The sequence below is a fragment of the Helicoverpa armigera genome, chromosome 15, assembly GCF_030705265.1.
Source record: "Helicoverpa armigera isolate CAAS_96S chromosome 15, ASM3070526v1, whole genome shotgun sequence".
In the NCBI taxonomy this organism is placed as follows: Eukaryota; Metazoa; Arthropoda; class Insecta; order Lepidoptera; family Noctuidae; genus Helicoverpa; species Helicoverpa armigera.
In genome coordinates, this window is record NC_087134.1 from 8,123,731 (window position 1) to 8,139,214 (window position 15,484).

General features: G+C 35.2%; 1 protein-coding gene across 1 annotated transcript in view; it reads left to right on the top strand.

The window, feature by feature from the left end:
- The first annotated feature begins 4,925 nt into the window (after positions 1 to 4,925).
- LOC110384063 (adipokinetic hormone/corazonin-related peptide receptor variant I) overlaps positions 4,926 to 15,484 on the top strand; it is an 82,752-nt gene continuing 72,193 nt past the window's right edge. Inside the window, exon 1 of the mRNA XM_064038068.1 lies at positions 4,926 to 5,255. The gene's annotated coding sequence lies outside the window, so the exon portion shown is untranslated. The remainder of the gene's footprint in view (positions 5,256 to 15,484) is intronic.

Below are 15,484 nucleotides of genomic sequence, written 5' to 3' on the forward strand. Positions count from 1 at the left end.
TGCCTCAGCTTAGAGTCTTAAAAATATTTTTGATGACCACCTAAATTATACCCGTAAGTTTTCTGTGACATGTGTTACTTACTCATATAGCAGGTATTATATAATACCTGCTATATGAGTAAGTAACACGAGTAAGTACCTAGGTACTTACTTTCTTCGTTGCTATCTACTTTATTTATCTTGTAGTGATGAAATCACTGTGTAGGGATTTTCCTCCATCTAAGGAAATTACACATTAAGTAGATATAGAGTCCAGGGGTTTGATGAATTGAGAATAACAGAAACGGTTCGTTCATGTAGTTTGACTGAAAATAGTGAGTAATACCAACTGGGTACTAATTTCAATATCTACATGATTAATACCTAAGCTTGTTTATCACATCTAACTTCAATTAGGTACATACTTTACTTATTACAAAATTCTTTCATGTCTTGCTTTGGTGAAGTCTCTTCTTCTATTCAAAATTTCCTACGTTGGCGTAGACAAGTTTACCTGATAGTTTTCTACTCCCTGGGTATCTATCGTAAGGTATCTCTGGGTATCTACTCCCTGTTAGTGAATGCTGCAAATTTTATTTTCCGAAGTTTTCAGACGTGTTGCAGGTCGTCCAGTTTCCCGCGCGCCCTCAACGTGTTATCATTTTCTGTGGTCGAGGTCGGCCGAGGGTTATCATCCCGCCACACAAACAACACGTATTATTGTGTGTATCTATCTGCAAATAATAAACCCACTTAATTTTTGAGATTTCATAACAAAAACTTCGGTTAATTACCAAATAGGTAAGCTTCACGTGATGACGTGAACTTTTAACCTGCCCGAACGAATCAGGCTTAGTAAGGCTGTAAGGAACTTCGCATACGGCGTCGTAGTATAAAGCGTATCGCGAGCATTTCCTACTTTCCTACTTTACCGCGTACCTACCTATGAGACTACCTACGAATACGCGTAGCGTTGTAGCGTTGTACTTGTACGCTTACGATACGCTATTACGCTACGACGCGGCCGTGTGGCCGTGTACGAAGTGCCTAAATCATGCGCGGAAGGGAATAAATCGAACTCTCGAACTTAATAAAGTAGTCTCTTACCTAGCTTGCGGCGCCCGATTTTAAGAAAAGCTACTTCAATATTCTCTGTCCACTATCACATAATACTATTGCATGCCTAGTTGCATTATTATTTTCGCTTTTGGTTAGATAGCAATCTTCATATACCTGGCTCGAAATGTCTTGTAACTACAAAATCTACATATCACTAGGTTTAATTACATTAACCTTTGTGACCTTGCTAAAATAAATTATCGACGCATCCCTTTATATCATTTGGAACTTTAATTACAAGATTCGAGACGTTCTTTTGACTTTCATTTCAATTTGTAGGCACCGACGTGTTTGTAGGTAACCTTTATATCAGGTAAGATCACATTAAATATGATGAATAGGTAAAAATCTTAATTAGGTAGGTGTTGAACTTTTCGATAATATAAAAATAGGTAACTAACAAAATTATAATTGAAGTTCTTATTTGTGAGGTTTATTGTGAGTATTTTTTACTAAAGTACCTAATATAACATTACCTAATTATATTTAGTACCAAAGCTATTTGTAGTTTCATACAATAGCCAGGTACGCGTAGGCTGTACCTATATTTTTTGATTGAGCAGTCTACTTATGACTGTGTAGGATCTCAAATTATATTTTTCAAAGCAGTCAATAAGTGGTACCTATATTTAACTTAACAATAAAACAACATATTTTTTTAAACAAAGCCGGACCCGCAACACAACCCATGTACGGTGGACTGCACATCAGTGGTAACTGTCATGCACCTTAACTCAATAGTAATAAGTACGATTTTCCTATAAAACTGTTACCACTGACCTGAAGTTGACTGTACCTATTAAATTAATATATGCTTTCTTACCTGCCATAATTGGGTCAGGAGACCACACCGAGATGCATAGTGCTAGCTCGAGCGACATACTATAGACAAGAATTTTCACATAATAAGTATAAATAGGTACTGACCTATTTTGGCCTCGTCTCGTAGAAGCGCAATTATTAGGTAAATACTTTGCAAAGCTGTGGCATAGAGCGGCTTATTAAATTTTTTATGACATCATAATCCTGGCATAGTTCTTTGTTATAAGTAGCTGGAGAATATTAAATTCTACACATCTCTTATTGGTGTGGTATCTATTCAAATGTTAGGAACTTTTGGACTGATGGTTGCATGCACATTTTCTTAACTGATTAGAGTTTGATATGGGTAAAATAAAATATAGGTACGTATTGTTGGAGCTGTTGCTCTTGTCTTGATGTATTGATAATCTTGATGGAGTTACACTTCATAAATAAAACTTGATGACTAGCAGAAAATAAAGTAATTAAATTAAAATCAAAACTTGATACCTATTAAAATAACTTGTGTGCACACCTGTACGGTCAATTGAGAACTGGCTGCTAAGTAAAATGTAATAAAATGTCTTTGAAATATGTAGAAAAAAGCAATTCAACAAAATTATGTACTCCTATGTGGATATTTTTTTGATGGGATATCATCATATGACCCCATTGCGTGAGTCTAACTAAAACATGTAACTTCTTAAGCTCTTAATGTACGAGGGACGCGATAACTCCTTCGAACAATCCCGTAGCCCTGAGTAGATATACTTAGGTAATAAGTTAGTGCGTGCGTGGTCGTTAATCGAGTGCACATTATAGAATGACGCAATTGATGACTAACATCTATCGAAAGATCTCTTACTTGCACAACTTTTACTAGATTTTCTAATGAATGTTTTCGTTTTAAGCATAGAACATATCAAGAAGAGAACTTTCAATTTTAATGTATTGAAATATCGAGGAAAAAATACAAATTTTGTCAAACTTTGTTTTAGTGTAAGTATATATCTATTATGGCGAGCGAGCTTTCTTTATTGCTAAAAAGTTTTGAAAATGGGATAAAAAAAAATCCTCAGAAGTAAAGATGATACCAAAAATCTCCAATATTTAGGGGGAGTCCGGGATAGTTTAGCAGGTGGGAGACAATAGCCACTGGTCATAGAATCTCTGTTTACCTAGATATTGCGACGTTGCCACACTTCTTACAACCCATAGGCTCCTGCCACTTTACTTACGCGGCGTTGTTGCGGTCGGAAGTTTCTTTTTAGAGTTACAAGTAAATACACGTTTTTGAGCACCGCAAGTACTTTTTTTCAATTTTCGTTATTTGACTATTGTCGCTTACTTTTTATAGATTCCAGCAAGTGATGAATACATACCCTTAGTGTAATTATCCTTATAACCTTTACGACAGACAGATTTTACTTGGATATTTTAGTTTCTTTTGTAAATTGAATAACGGATAGCTTGGTGTGGGGTGGGAGACATTATCAAGGCGACGGGAGGAGACTTTACCCAGGGTAATCTCCCTCTGTTTCTGTTGCAGTAATATTTTTAAATGAAAAATAAATGAAACTGCAGAGTCTAGAGGGAGTTCACCATCAATTTTGACGGAGGAATCTGAGCCAGCCATTTCAATAATAAGACAATTAACAGGGTTAGCTTCTATATCTCAAGATCTAGATAGGACAACGGTAGATTCTGATTCACGACAAAAAACTAAAATAATTTTGCCTCAAACGATTCATCCCTTTCCCAAACCTTCTCCCAGAAAGAAACTCCGTCGTAGTAGACAGCCCGGAAAAACTTAAATTTTAACAAAAACACCAGAAAAGGGACACCAAGATGAGAATCAAGATGCCAAAAAACATAATTAAAATAACTAAAAAGAAACAAAAAGGTAAAGCAAGGACAAATACAGTGAAAAGACAAGATTTATAGTCAAGTGACAGTGAGATAGACCCTGAAGACAAACCCAAGTATGATGATAGCTCTGATAGTCCATGAGCTATCATCATACTTGGGTTTGTCTTCAGGGTCTGTCTCACTGTCACTTGTCTTTTCACTGAATCTGTCCTTGCTTTACCTTTTTAAGATATTGTTAAATGTAGGTACCTACCAGATATTTTACTGTAGACAGACTGAAACTATATAATTATTATATGCCATGTTTTTTTTTAATTTAATTCTTTATTTAATTATAATTTGTTATTTTTATTTTACCAAGGGTAAAGTCTCCCTTGTCGGGTGGTCAAGTCTCCCACCCAGACGGGAGATAATAGCCAAATCTCACTTCCGTAGAAATCGTTAATTACTCAAAAAGTATTAATGATTTACAAAACTTTCTTAAGAAAAAATAAACCTTAATAATGCAGCTTAGGGTAAATTTTTTTGAAAATAGTTTTTTATGAATATAATGAGATTTATGAGCATTTTAGTCGAAGTTGGGTAAACTCTCCCGGACTCCCCCTACCTACACGTTGATTGTCAACAAAATCCAAGGGACCGTGGAGGTCACCTTATCAAATTGTTTTTATTTTGCGTGAAAACAAACACGCAGGGTTAGATATAAAACTGCAGATACCTTTGCAGCTCTCATCATTAAAACAGACGTGTTTACCAAGTGCTTAACGAGTGAAACAATTGACGACTACGGGGTGTCCTGTGGGATGCTTAGTCTGATGCATAAGCGATAGCGGGTAATTTGTATTCTCGAGCGCTTCAAAACTAGCGGAATTTCTACGCTCTGTTCGTAGGGGCATTGTAAAACTGCAAATCCTAACGACTTACTGCTGCCATTTGGTGCGATAACGCCTTGACAAATAAATAGGCTTCATTTACTTTGGTTGGAGATTTTACAATAACATACCCAGTTATTCACTTTTCGTGAAATAAAAACCAACACTGGAGCGAACGAAAAGACATTTTTTGCAACGTCAAAAATCCGATTGTAATGGCACCGTTTTCATTTATATGTCTAATTTAAAAGTGCCCAAACGGAATCATAAATCCACCGAAAACAAGTTCACCCTATTATCAGAATAACCAAAACAATAGCCCACCCGCTTACGCTTATATCTCGCGTCGCGTCCAATGGTACTTCTGAGATAACATCTGGGCGGGCCGCCCGCCCGACAACACCACCAGTAGCAAGACCGCGCGCGAACGAAACAAACGTACACGCAGTCATCACTTATTATCATCACAAATCATCACCAGTGAAATATCGACTAACTAATTTATTATTGTTATTATAATATCGACTAAACAATGAACGAGTGATGTGTTTCGAAATTTGAAAGTGAAGTGAAGTGCTGGTTGGTGAGAAAAAGTTTGGATGTGAAAACTTTTTTGTAAGTAGTCGCCTTTTTGTTTTGTTTTTTAATTGGACTGTATTATATGGGAAAATGGTAAGTATCAGACTAGACGATATTTAATTAAATTATTTTTTAGGGAATGGACGTAAAAAATTGCATAGACTTGTGTTGCAATTTTTGATCGATATAAATATTTAAGTAGTCGTCTATAGTCGTTTGATTGAGTTGCTTAGAAAGCTAAACCTATAAATTAAACTATTACACCTAGACAGAGACTTACTAATAGCCAGACGAGATATATTTATACTCTATTCTAATTGAACTAATCATAATTAGTCAATTGTCATACAACTTGGCAACAAATGGGGTGCTTTGAATTTATTTGTTCAGATATGTTTATTAGCTGTCGAAATACGCAATGGATATGGAATAAATTGTAAAACTAAATATTGAAAAATATTTCCACTTTCTAAAGACAATCCTTTAATTGTCAGTTAAAAGTAAAATTATTTATCATCGTCATTTCTTAAGTATATACTGTAAATATAATACAGTAACCAACACCAGTCTTAACTGCGTATCAAACTTTTTACGGCAAGAACTCGTTTGTTTTTTGTAATATTACGCAAACAGCGAATCATATTTATAGGCACGTATAATCACAAAAATATAGTACTGTGTGTGTGTGTGTATTATATATTATTAAAATGTAAATCTGACCCTGGCGAAAGTTGAGGGCGCTAGATAGAAGAGGTCCAATTACTGAAACCGAAGTCGGGTAGTTTTCGAGCCCTTTCAAGAGTTCGTTATTTTTCCAAGTTCGTATTTCGACTCAATTTTTATCGATTTATTTTTATAAGTAGGCAAAGTTGTTTAAATACAATTTCGGCTTTCAAATAATGATGGAATAAGCAGTAGGTTTAATTGATACTGTATTTAAATAAATTGAAACTGTTGGAGATTATAATCCATCTTATATATTTCTGCCAATTCAAATAGAGAATAGATAACCTGGATTATAAAAAAGATTGGTTGCTTTAAAATTACCTACAAAAGTACTTCAATAAAGTACTAACATGCTTACATTTTGGTCCACATTGATTCGGCCCTGACTTTGTAGAAACTCACTTACCGTAATTGATCTTTAACAATACCGTTATCACTCAATATTTTTGTTCTAATGTCATTGAGTAACACTTTAATACTGCTACTTTACAATTTATTTTCGGCCACTATATACTCATAATAATCTCTTTTATAATTTCGTAATAATTTCTGACGTCTTACTTTTGCTGCCGATAGGAAAATTAGAGGAAATCATGAACTCGTGAAATCATGAACAAGGAAATTGCGTATTAAGCATTACTGCCATATTTTTGAACACAAATAATTTGTTTATGTTTACTGAAAGATATTATTTACTGTAATCTTTGAATAAAGCTCACGATATACCTTAGTAAAATGTTTTAGTATAATATAACAGTCTTAGGTTGAGGAAGTCAGATACGGCAGTTGCTTCTTATGAAATAATGGTACTCAGCTGCATCCGGTTAGACTGGATGCCGACCCCAACATAGTTAGGAAAAGGCTGATGATGTGAATTTATGAAAAAAACAAACACATTCAACGGTATACCAAGTATATAAAACGGGTTTAATCCTTAAAACTCTGTTTACCAACATAAAATTTAGGTGCGTCAAATTAAATAACGCCCAAATTTCATTATGCCTACCTTTTCGATAAAGCCACTTTGATCTCCCGAATATACGGGTACCTACATATCATATTGTATAGGTACTCCTATACTATATTATTGTACATTAAGCTTTACATAAATATATTGGTAAAGTATAAATTGAAAAAGTTTTGCAAGTTCAAGCAAAATACCTTGGGCCACCTGTCAATGATTTATATCGATGCTGAAAATATTAATTGTTTTAATTTGTAAGCTTGAGAAGTGACGTAAAACATATTGTTGTGGATTTGATAGATTTTTAATTAAACTTTTCCAACTGTTTTCAATTGGTAAAAGTTTTCTAGACGATTGATTTGCTCACAATAGCCACCTGAGCTTATTTATTAAAAGTGCGTGCGTATCTGTAAAATAACAAATCAAAAATATCGTTGATTTCTATTTTATTGATTCTCTTTGCATTCGCCCACCACTACTGTTGCTCATACTTCAAAAAGTATATATCCTCCATGGTGGTTTGAGTGGTTTCAAATGTTTTTTTTAACATTGTGCTCGGCCCGGCACCATACTTCTCAGATTACCTTTGAAAGAAAAGCTCTGCTGTTTTTAGACGGCAAAAGGATATAAATATATACTTACCTATAGATAGTTCACACGTCTATCAATTAACAGTACAAGTGTGACATATCCATCTCCCTCACTCGACCTTCCACCGAAAGAGATAACGAATTGATACACTATTACACTCTATGTTTTTACTGTCGGGTCATTACAAAACAGACTTATCTCGATTGATTTATTAGTATAAGTGTTCCTAGCTACAGCAAGTTAATTTGTTAGTTTATAATTGAACAGAATGAAAGATAACTTGTAATATTAAAATTGTAATTGTGTAAGTCTGTCTGAAAGAAAAGTAATTTCTTTCGCAACTTAAGAAGCTTTGATGTAGGTTTCTTAGCATTGTGAGTTACTTAGGACAAGCTGTTTGTTTACTTACTGTTAAATTGGAAAGAAAGCTTTCTAAAATTTTCCAAAAAGATCCTGCTCTCTGTAAATGCGAGCAGTTTTTTTATAGAATTGTTTTGAACATTAATAACAGACAGTGGTGTTGTAGGTACTAGGAATAATAATTGACAATGAAACCCGCGCGTAAGACCCAGACCACTCCAATTAAACGGAGCGAATAAGCTTATAAAACACTAGCATTTGGTTGTTAGAAATCGTCACTTCCCTCTCAGAATATAGTCTACTTAGTGGTGAAATTCAAATATTTCGGTTAAAAACTTCTCGGCTCAGCTTTTATGGAGTCTGGGCCTTAGTTGAAAACCCCAGAAACAATTCATGTTCATATGTTTTACATTCATTTCGCATCACTGGAGTTACCGATATTATGTACGCGCCAGTGAATGTGTTGCCTTATGACATTTACAAAATAATGGATATGTTTACAATATTTTTCTGAAGGTATTTTTTTCTCAATATTTTTGAGATGCAAGAGATGTTATTTATTTTGGTTTGATAAATTTATAAAACATTCATTTTTTTTTTTTCATGAATGTGTATTATAATTTATGTGGTTTCAGTTTATGCCTTAAATAACAAAATAACCAAAATATCATAATTCATATCGTAAAGAAGTTCTATCAAAGTTGTATTCAATTGTAGCAAACAAATAAAAACAAAAGCGTAGCGGATTCTGTGTGATACCATCAAGTCTATAAAGAACGAATAGTTTTTCGATTTCAATAAAAGTTAAACAATCTTTAAGATTTTTTATTTCCATAACTATGCACTGGGTGTCTGTTATCACACATTCAGATTGCAGAAACAACTACCGCGTAAATATTGATAACGGCAGTAGCCTAATTATATCCGGGTCACACGGTGTCATGGTCTTATTAAACATAAGTATAAAAATATTACATCTATTGATACCGGAGCTTCCACGTGTGGCTTTGTTTTGGTACCTACATACACATACATACCTATAAAACGCACCCGCTAAGCGTTATGTATGGTAGCACATAGCTATATGGTACCTAGCTGAACTGTTTGTTTTCTTCATTGCTGTAATCCTAGAAAATACAGGGCCGGTAAAAATATTTCAGTTTGAGATAGAGTGTTTATCCTTGAAGGTTGTAGGCTACAATACGTGAAGTATTTGCCACGGGACTAAGGCGAAACTATGGGCGCAAGCTAATGTGCTGTACAATTTTACATAGGTACATGCTTCGAAAGGGAATCGAATGCGTAATATCCAGCATATAAACCAATCACTTAGCTAATGCGTCACCTGTGTCATCATCGACTAGTTATTTACGTCATTTGTTCTTTAAGATATACGAGTTTTATGCCCTTTACCATATAAACATACACCTTACCTGTTTTACCATAGAGGCGTGGCTCGCGGTTCGCCCGACTTGAGTCAACGGATGGCATTGTCAAAATCATTCCAGAATTCGTAATGGTAGGTGCACACGATACGGAGTAGAAGTTTATACAAATATCTGCACGAACTTAAAATCTGAGTAAAAATCTAAAGTGGAATTGTAAAGTCTGTGTACTTATAAGTCTGAAGTCTGAGTGAAAATATGATGATAAGATGTTAGTGCAAACTCATCATTGGCTCAGACGTTTGTATGCACCGATTGTGAACTCATCATAAGGCCCTTGCGGCTCGAGATTGCATGTAACAAATGGCGATCGGACGCGCTCGACTAGGACGCGCTAGACGACGCTAGGTTACTCTTTCCCGAATTGTATCTTTCTTTAGGAGGGTTGCATGTCGTTATTTCCTTACCATCCGCTTTCTCCTGAAACTTTGATCAACACAAAAATGTTAAGGTTACATAAACACATAATAAGGGTTTAGAAATGAAAAGCCGCCAAAACTTCCCGTGCTCTGTCCAACCAAACGTGGTTAATTTCCTGTGATGTACCGGCAGCTGTGACGTCACGACTTGACGCAGATACATCCGAAGGCAAACATACAGTTTGTTGACTGTAACCTGATCGAGTATCTACGAAAATATATTTAAGCCCCTTTTAAAAAGCGAGGCTGGTTATATTGCCCAGGCTACTTAAAAATTGTAAATTGTAAAGTTCGTAGAATCCGTAGCAAAATTAAATTCGTAACGCGCTACGAAAATCGTAGCACACCACGAAAATTCGTAGCAAAGCAGGATGTAATAGAGCTTAGAATGAATAAACCGATTATGTTACTCAATTTAGAGTACCTACACACAACAGACGGAATAGTCAGCCGACAGTTGACCCGAAGGAGTTTTCGGTCAGTCTGAGACCGGCTAAATACCAACTTATGTTTGTAATGTGCGTACTACCATTCATCTTCATACTGATTTATGACTAAAAGTGTTCGGATACTCTTATAGGTGAATATTATATTCGAATTCGATATATGTCCTTGAGCGATGCTTCTTATAAGAATGTGTGATTGATGGAGGTGTCAAATCAGTAGGCTTTCACATTGATATTATTAGTTATTACTCATATTGCGATGTTCTTTGTACGAGGAAGGCTGAAATGACCTTACAATGTGTACCTGTGGGTACCTTAGTATCGAATGTTTTGTACACCCGTATTGCGTAGCTAAAGTGTAATGTTGGATAAATTTCGTGGATAAAGATGCAGTGTTTTATATGAATTTGTTTGCCCATTGAAATCTCTAACCATCCTAGGAGAAATAAAAATAATTAAATGCTACCGAATTTCGAACAAAGTTTTAAAATATTCTTATTGAGTTGTAATACTTTTTGAATGCTTTTAAATGTTGAATCTTGAGTGTCATTTCTTTCGTGGTGTAATCATTTTTGTTAGTTTAATTTGTATTTAAAAATGCGTTATTTATTGTCACGTGTTTCAATCTAAAATAATGTACAAGTGACAGCATTTCTAGTATATTTTTTTACCAGAGTATGAACATTCTTTGACTTTACGTGATTTAAGAAGTAAAGATTTTAGTATCCTTTCAATATGGCTCAACAATACGACACAACACGCACTAAAAACTAGTGTTTGAAACAATGATTGTCAGTTGTTATAAACGTTTTAGTAAGCTTTTAGTATCGGTTGGTGACATTTTAATATATCGATATGTCCCGTGGGCGGTGGCAATTTCGTTTGATAACAATACGGCTGTGTCTTTATTGAGTGTTGATAGCGGGCTCGTATCTAAGAGAATTTTAAGTGTTGGATAATCCGGCTGTGGTAAATAATATTTATTTTATTTATTCCTTTATTTCAGGTAACTAGGGCCCATGTGAAGGTATTTAAAATGTCTATGTACTTACCTAACAGGTATAGCTATCGCTTTAGGTTTTAGTAACCTGTAAAGAAAGCTGTAAGTGAGTGAAATAAATAAATAAAACATATAATATTTTATAAACAATTTTGTTGTTATTGAATTGTTTATCGTTTAAATAGTTTATCATAAGAAGAATCATAAGAAAAAGAATCATAAGATCATAAGAAGTTTATTTTATAAGAATTGTTTATCGTTTAAATAGTTCACCATAGTTATTTGAATAAAGAATTTGACACAAGACAAGGTTCAGCTTTTTAAGTAGTTGTCGTTTATGAAATCTAAGCATATAAACGGCCATACATAAATCCGTGAGCAAATATTTACCTATCTATACAATTTTCAACAGGTGACAGGTACATCAACAATAAGTAGAACAATAAATAAAAGTATTTCCAAATTAAAATAACGTAACAACACTAAACTTTCAAATTAGGTTTGTTTTCTATGCAAATAAGGCGTATTTCGTTTCAGCAGGTAATGTTTAAGCCAGCTTGCGTGTTGGCTTAAAATTAATTAAATTATGTAACCACAATATTCCTTAAATAGACGTAACCGTTAAGACGTGTTAGCTGGATACAGGTTGCAAAACCACACATTCTGAATACAATACAATGTTTAATCTGTTAAGAAAATAGGGGCGAAAATTGTCTATATAATCTTGATTCCCCGCATGTTAGCGGGGTAGCTTTCCTAATATTTTTTCTTTACTTTGTTTTATTAACCTCTTAACAATAGAAAATCCATTGTGTCCCGCATAGATCTGCGCTCTGATCATGCAAGGGGTATGACATAGGTTTCTCTGAAACTAGCACTCTTCCATCCATCTCCACTTCATCTAGACCGGAGCGGGGTGGCACTGGAAGTCCCACATAGTTTAGTAGTCTCCTCTTTACGGGGTCATACTTATCAGCCATGATAAAAAACAAAATTTTGGTTTTCATTTGTAACTTAAAAGTATGTCCAGCCACAGCCACACGTATAATAAAACTGCATTAGAACATTGTATCAATTTGGTATACTGAAAAATAATGGCCTGTAGATTAATTATGTACCTAAATCCGACGTGGATGGATTATGGTTTCAAAACATAAGATTAATTACGGGATTGAGAACCTTCTGTTAAGTATAAACCGTGTGAGAAGGATTGATTGATCAATTTGGTATATATCCGTGTAAAAATCGCTTCTCGCTTGTACTCTGTTCTTTGTACCCGCGCCACACGTATTGGTATGCGAAAAGGCTTTGTGAGGAAACAAAATACGGCCCATACGTCAAATTTATAATGAATATTCACAATATTCGGGATATAATAAAAGTTGTTCTTCCAAAATCTCTTCAGATTCCTTTGTTGTATTGACTTTGAAGATTATGATTGAAAATGTTTTAGGGCTGCGTGTGTACTTACCAAAATGAAAAAGGTCGGTAAGGTGATATCAATTTATGTACTCTCTTTTTATTATAATTTGTGCTACACTTATTAAAGCGTATCATCTAATGAGAGTATTATTTTTTATTGCTAATGACTTCCATTAGATAATATTTCAATTAAAAAATAGAAGCTAAGAGTTTATTTCTTTTTTATTCCGAGCGTGCCAGAAGGATGAAAAAATAGGATATATTTTCTTGGTGGCCAGCATCCTTTTTGCAGCGTATTTGTGTGCCCTACAATTTCGATGCACTGCACGTTCTCCTGATAAAGTTACGCATAACTCCATTTGCATCTATTCTGCGAATTCACTGAACATTATTATCTGAATCGATGAATGAATAGGGTTATTTAATGAACACATTAAATATTATTATTTAGATATCTACCGAAATAAAAAGTTTTAAGTAATTTATACACACAGAATGGATTTTAGCGTTAAAAATCGTTTATCTACTATTTTTTGTTAACGAATTGGGTCGTTGTTAACCATTTAATTGTGTCGCACACGTTTGCTGAAAGGCTTTGAGTCCTTCAAAATGAACAAACAACGTACGTTTATTTTGAACCACGTTTCATTTAAAATGTGAACATAAATAAAGTTTGTAGGAAAAAACTGTTGTTGCTGCGAAAGTTCTACGAAAAAATGGTAACCAAGTGTTTTGTTTTTTTTGTTCACTATTAAAAATGACCAATAAATTGTTTCGGCGTGAGCTCCGTAGATATATGCAGAAGCTTTTTCGAGAATCTTACAACAGATAAAAATATATGTATGCCCAATGAACATAAATGCAATAACTACTTATTTCACAACATCGCACATGTGAAACAGTACTTGGAAACTTCTCATGTTGCAAACGGTTTCTAGTCTTAACCTCAAAACTTGGCAAGGCTAATGCAGCAACTTCCAACCTCCTTCGAGTTGAAACCGAGTATAGTTCGACATATAACGATGTTATACGAATCAGCCAAGTGGAGCCAGTAAAAGGGTGTATCGTGGACGTTTTAAGCTCCATTAACGTTCAATTTGAACAATTTCTGCGATCCCAACCTCCATGGTACGTGTCTATGTGTTAAAACCTTCTTAAATGGATAGTGAAGCTCATTGTCTAAAGAGTTTACTAACAGGGAAAATAGTCTTTCGATTTTGCCAGTTTATTTGATTTGTTGATCATAATTACTTACTTAGTTTTATCATATTATTGTTTTAATTCAAGTAGGTATGTTATAAATTATATGTAAATTATACCTTCTTTTTACTCCTGAACCTCAGAGCAAAATTTTATTTGAGTGCTTTGTTTGAGTTTGTCTATTTAACATTCAACCATTTTGCACCCATTTTAGCGAGGTTTTGAAAAGATAATATTAGTTTATTATTACAATTCTGGATGAGAGGCTGATTTTCCAAAATGTTTTTGTGCCATACGTGTCTTAGAAAACAAGTTTTAATATATGTAGGTAGGTTATTTCATTTAATTTATATGTAACTAAGTAAATGCAAAATTCTTCAATTAATATGGATCAATAGCACAGTCTCTTTTATCCGGTTTTAAATATCATAGAACTAAGTATGTAGGTTAGCGCCAAAGAGGTCACTAGTGTCACATTATGATACTGACACTACGATTACGAAGGTGCCAACTTCAACAACCCAGTTCAGTTTTAACTTATTTTTAACGGTAAGATGGAATAAATTACTAGTTAAACGAAAAAATACTACTTTATTCACAAAATAACAAAAAAGACATGCTTTGATAATGTACGTAAAACCAAAATCCATCTTGAAGTTCCAGAACATATCTTCTGCATCAGATCAGTTTGACTGTTCCATATTAGTTCCATATTATTGTCATCAGAACCACATACAGCTGCCATTGTCATAACTATGACGCCAAGATCATTAGAAGATGGATAAATTAGTTACCTTAGATTCCATTACATATAGTTTTACACACTGGTGGCCCTAATAAACGTATTAATACAATCATCATCATCAGCCTATCGCAGTCCACTGCTGGACATAGGCCTCTCCAAGTGCACGCCACTGAGATCGATTTTCGGCTACTCGCATCCAGCTCCTGCCAGCCGTCTTGCGCAAGTCATCACTCCACCGTGCCTGAGGACGTCCTACACTACGCTTGCCGAGGCGTGGTCTCCACTCTAGAACTCGTTTACCCCAACGGTTATCGGTTCTTCGGCTAATATGGCCAGCCCACTGCCACTTCAGCTTGCTGATTCGGTGGGCTATGTCGATGACCTTGGTTCTCTGACGGATTACCTCATTTCTGATGCGATCCCTCAGAGAAATGCCAAGCATAGCCCTTTCCATAGCCCGCTGAGCGACTTTAAACTTGTGGACCAGCCGTACCGTCAGTGTCCACGTTTCGGCTCCGTAAGTCATGACAGGTAGGACGCACTGATTGAAGACTTTCGTCTTTAGGCACTGTGGGATCGACGATGTTAGGACTCGACGTAGCTTCCCAAATGCAGCCCAACCCAACTGAATTCTCCTATTCACCTCGTCCTCAAAGTTGTTTCTACCTAACTGCAATGTCTGCCCGAGGTATACATATTTCCGAACAACTTCGAGAACGGCGCCGTGTATCGCAATCGGTTCCGGTAGAACATGTTCATTGAACATGACCTTGGTTTTGTCCAAGTTCATCCGTAGGCCGATGCGTAGAGAAGATTCAGCCAGGTCGTTCAGCATTTGTTGTAGGTCCTGCAGCGTTTCTGCCATGATGACGATATCGTCAGCAAATCGCAAGTGAGAGATGTGTTCGCCATTGATGTTGATGCCACGTCCTTTCCAGTTCAGCGTC